Below are 5,403 nucleotides of genomic sequence, written 5' to 3'. Positions count from 1 at the left end.
AAGTCTTGGGCACCTCGGAGCTCGCTCTACTTGTGAAATTCAAATAAAGTCTGTAGCTTCATTCATAATTTTCATCAATTAGTTTTGACAAATGTGCATGGTTGTGTACGATATTGACATTAGGGGAAGCTGTGTGAAAGGTATATGGAGATGAAATCACCAAGTGCTGAGTTCTGGTTTCTCCTTCGTGTTGAGGTTGGGAGACCAGGAGGAACCAGAAAAAGCATGAGCGGGATCAGCCAGAGAAATGAGAGGAACACCAGATGAGCGTCTGGTGCAGAAGAAGACCAGGCATGGAGCAGAGGCCTGATGGACAGTGTCAGATGCTGCTCTCAGGTCAGCGAGCTGAGCACCAAGGATGGACTGGATTTAGCTCTGTGGGACCTTTTGGTGACCCCAGTAAGAGCAGTTCAGCCGAAGCCGGTTTGGCTCAGTGGATAGAGCGTCGGCCTGCGGACTGAAGGGTCCCAGGTTTGATTCCGGTCAAGGGCATGTACCTTGGTTGCGGGCACATCCCCAGTGGGGGGTGTGCAGGAGGCAGCTGATCTGTTTCTCTCTCGTTGATGTTTCTAGCTCTCTATCCCTCTCCCTTCCTTTCTGTAAAAAATCAATAAAATATATTATTATTTTTTTTTAAAGAGTAGTTCAGAAGGAAAAGCCCAACATTCTTGGGCTCATGAAAAATGGGAGGGCCCTGGCCGAGTAGCTCAGTTAGTTAGAGCATCCTCTGAGTATGCCAAGGTTTTGGGTTTGATCCCCAGTCAAGGCACATACTAGAATCAACCAGTCCTGGCCAGTGTGGCTCAGTTGGCTGAGCGTTGTCCCATGTACCAAGAGGTCTCTGGTTTGATTCCCAGTTAGGGCACATGCCCAGGTTTCAGGCTCATTCTCCGGGGGGCATGTAGGAGGCAACCGATTGATGGTTCTTTCTCACATCGATGTTTCTCTCTCTCTCTCTCCTTCTCCCTTCCTCTCTCTCTTTCTAAAATCAAAATTTAAAAAAAAATCTAAAGTAAAAAGAGTCAACCAATGGCCCTGGCCAGTTAGCTCAGTTGGGGTGTTGTCCCAATGGACCAGGGTTGCAGGTTCTAGTCCCTGTCAGTGAAAACATGAATGAGTGGAACAGCAGATCAATGTCTCTCTCAAACAAACAAACAAACAAACAAACAAAAAAAACCCAAAACCCCACAAACAACAACAACCAATGAATGCATAAATAAATGGAACAACAAAATGGATGTTTCTTTCTCTCTCTCTTTAATAAATAAATGAAAAATTGGAGGAAAAAAATTGGAGACAGGGATAATATACAATTCTGTCAGGGAGCTTTGCAGCAAATGGAAGGAGAAAAATAAGATGGCAGTTGTGGGGAGGGGAAGAGGGTAAAATATAAGGTGGTTGTTGTTGCTGGTGCCTTTTTTTTTTTTTTTTTAAGGGTTTATTTGGACCAAACTAACAACATATGCTGGGGAGCAAGAACTCAAATGCTCCGGTGTCGCTGATGTTTAATAGGAAAGCATTGCTGCACTGATGGCCTTGAACAGAGGGAGAGAGCTCCTGAGTGAGAGATTGGGCCTTTGCTAGGAACGCGGCCAGTTTATCCGCAATAATTAGAGGGCAGACGGGACACCGGCATGTGTGACGAGGACTTGAATTCTCTCAACGAAATAGGAGGCCTAGTTGGCCGCCTTCCCTCCCTCCTTCACACTTTTGCTCAAATGTCACCTTCTCAATGAAGCCGACCCAACCCTGACTAGACCTACTTAAACTCAGTCTCCAACCCAAGTTCCTCTTTCAATCCCACCACCCCACTCTACTTTTGTTTTGTTTTTCTTTCTCTAAGGCAGTAACATCTCTGGAGCAGGTCTCTCAACTGAGGCACCACTGACTTTGGGGCCGGATAATTCTTTGTATTTGGGCACTGCCTGTGCACAGCAGGATGTTTCGCAGCATCCTGGCTTCTACCAATAGATACCAATAGCACCCCTCCCCCCGTAGTGGCAATGGGAGATGTCTCCAGACATTGCCAACGGTCCCATCGGTGGCAAAATTGCCCCCCATTGACGACCGCTGCTCTAGTACATAATACAATTTACTTACTTGTTTATAGTGTCTGTCTCCTACCAACAGAATATAAGCTCCACAAGGACCAGGAATGTCTGACACATAACTGGTGTTCAACAAGTATTTGCTGAATAAATGAAATACATTCATGCAAAAAAGTGACTACAATGAGTGACTGGCCTGGAATGTAGGCTGTGTGAGGAGGCATATAAGGACACAAGAGGGATGGGGGGACAGCAAAAGTGTGGCAAAACCAGCGGATTGTAGGTTCCAAAATGTATTGGAGTTGGAGAGCGGCTCGATGGGGTGTTGGTGGGAGGGCGGAATGCTTGGCATTACGAGCATGTCGTTACGGGCAATGAAACGATCCGGAGCAGCGCTTCCAGTGGAAACATAACATGAGGTGCATGTTTATTTTTTTAAATCATTTTTATTGATTTCAGAGAGGAAGGGAGAGGGAAAGAGAGAAACATCAATGATGAGAGAGAGTCACTGATTGGCTGCCTCCTGCACGCCTCCTACTGGGTTCAAACCCAAAACCTGGGCATGTGCCCTTGACCGGAATCCAACCTGGAGCCCTTCAGTCCTCAGGCCGACGCTCTATCTACTGAGCCAAACTGGCCAGGGCCCACATGCAATTTTAAAGTTTCTAAGTAGCTACATTAAAAAAGCAAAAAGACATACATGGGGTTAATTTTAATAATATATACCCAAAATATTTTTAAAATATATTTTATTGATATTTTACAGAGAGGAAGGCAGAGGGATAGAGAGTTAGAAACATCGATGAGAGAGAAACATTGATCAGCTGCCTCCTGCACACCTCCTACTTGGGATGTGCCCGCAATCAAGGTACATGCCCTTGACCAGAATCGAACCCGGGACCTTTCAGTCGGCAGGCTGACGCTCTATCCACTGAGCCAAACCGGTTAGGGCATACCCAAAATATTATTTCAACTTGTAATCAATATAAAAATTATTAATGATAATTTATATATTTTTTCTCACTAAATCTGAAATCTGGTATCTATTTTAAACTCACAGCATATCCTCCTTCAGACCAATCATATTTCTCAGTAGCCACATGGAACCGGTAGCTCCCAGTAGGACAGAGCTGTGGGAATGGGTGGCTGGGGTGGGGTGGAGGACAAGATCACGGAAGAAGAGCCCAAGGAACTGAGAGGCCGTCGGTTGGATCATCCACAGGCACAGCGGAGGCTCTAAGGATTAAAGCAGGAGTAGGATGGAGAGAGTCACAGCAATCAGAAGCTAAAGTGATAGAGAGGTGTGAAATCCACGTGCTGGGAGATCTCAGAAACAAAACAGGTGGTGGAAGGTGATAACGTGAATTCAAACCTGAGTGTGTGAAAGGAGGAGGGAGGAGGACACCTGTAAGTGCAGATGAGGATTCAGCGGGACACCGCCACCTCCAGGAAGGACGCAGAAGGTCTGTGGGACGTGAGGAGGGAGCAGCAGTGACCTCAGGGAGGGCGAGGTTTTTGCTAGAGCAGGAGGGTTAAGGACCAGGACCAGACCGTTTGCAGGAGGAGATGAGGACCCGGGATTTTGCTAAAGATGGACCATCAACTCTAGAAGGAACAGTAGTCAGCTATCAGGAGCCGAGGGGGCAGATGGGAAGGAAAAGGAGAGGGTCAGAGCTATGGAGAACCCAGGAGGCCTGACCATTGATGTCTCTCACCATGGATGTTTCTATCTCTCTTTCCCTCTCCCTTCCTCTTTGAAATCAATAAAAATATATTTTAAAAAAGAAGAAAAAACATCAATGGTGAGAGAGAATTATTGATCTGCTTTCTCCTGCCCACTTCACGCTGGGGATTGAGCACACAACCTGGGCATGTGCCTTGACCGAGAATCGAACCAGGACCTCCTGGTTCATAGGTCGATGCTCAACCGCTGAGCCCTGCCAGCCAGGCAGGACCTAATTTTAACTAATTACATCTGCAATGAATCTATTTCCAAGTAAGGTCACATACTGAGATATTTGAGGTTAGGATATCAAGATAGGAATTTGGGGGTGGGGGTCACAATTCAACCCATAACTGATTGTATATTAGACAATATTGTTGTGTCGATGTTAAATCTCTCCAGACAATAACAATGGCTTCTGGTGGCTCCTTATTTCTAAGAGATGCCTGCGAAGCATTTAGGTGAGAAGTTCAAGATGTCTACAACTTACTTTCAAGTGGTAGCAGACTGCATGCTATGTACCAGGTGTACATGGACGCAGGTAGGTGTGGAGGGAAAACAAAAGCAGCGTAAGGTTAACGATCGGTGACTCTAGGTGACAGTACAGGGAGTTCATCTTCATTCTGTAGGGTTGAGATTAGTCAACATAAAATGCTTGAAGAAAATTAATTCTTACAAAATATGAAAATCTTTTGGCTAAATTATTGCTGGGTGCTAGGGCGGGTGATTGGAGGTCTTAGTTTGCAAGGGGCCTCAGATTCCCTGGGCCCTCGCTTTGGGCTTCTGCATCTTAAGAGAACATACATTTCTTGAGTGGGGCAAAGGCGTTTTACACTCATTATCTCACCAAATCTCAACAGAACCACCATGAGATGGGTTTTATGATCCCCACTTGCCAAAGGGGAAACCGGGGCTTAGAGAGGTTGGGTAACTTGCTCATGACGGCACAGCTAGACTAGAATCCAGGTTGTCTGACTCTCAGGGTTGGGCTCCTACCCAGGCCCTGGAATTCCATGGGCACCCCCAACCCCTATCACCAGCCTCACTGTGCCTGGGCCTCTGGTGCTTGTAGCTGTAGAGCATGCCATGAGCCCTGCCTCAGCCACAGTCCCCCAGGCCGGCCTTGATCCCAGGCACAGGTTTCACCCTCTCTCCTCAGCCAGCTCTGCATGGACCTGGGTCTTGCCCAGTCACAGTACAAGTGAGACCCCTCCTCCTCCCTGCTCTCAGCAGACTCACAGCTCAGTGCTAAGGCCACCTTCTAGGACCTGCAGTGAAACTAAGCTCTAGCTAGGGAGGAGGAATTTATCTCCTGGAGTGCCTTCCTGCTCAGCCATGGCCAAGTTCTACTGAGAGCCACAGCTCTTCTCAGGGAGCACCACTGCCTTTTCCTGCTACGTGGGGTCTGGGGCACTCCCCCTCTTCCACGGGCCCCCTAATGCTACCACCCCTTTGTTACCGAACACTTTTCACTTACCCCATTGGATGTGTCACCTGATTCCTGAAAATACGGGGAAGACAGCTTGGTCTTTAACTTTCTTTGATACCCTCCCCCTCCTCCTCCATTTCTGATCCTCCTCACCCTCCCCATTTTCTGAACCCCAGGAAAACAGATCCAGGCGGGAGGCCAGC

Source organism: Eptesicus fuscus, chromosome 13 (assembly GCF_027574615.1).
Source record: "Eptesicus fuscus isolate TK198812 chromosome 13, DD_ASM_mEF_20220401, whole genome shotgun sequence".
Classification (NCBI taxonomy): Eukaryota; Metazoa; Chordata; class Mammalia; order Chiroptera; family Vespertilionidae; genus Eptesicus; species Eptesicus fuscus.
The sequence above is the reverse complement of the archived record's forward strand: the minus strand, read 5'-3'. Positions refer to the sequence as shown.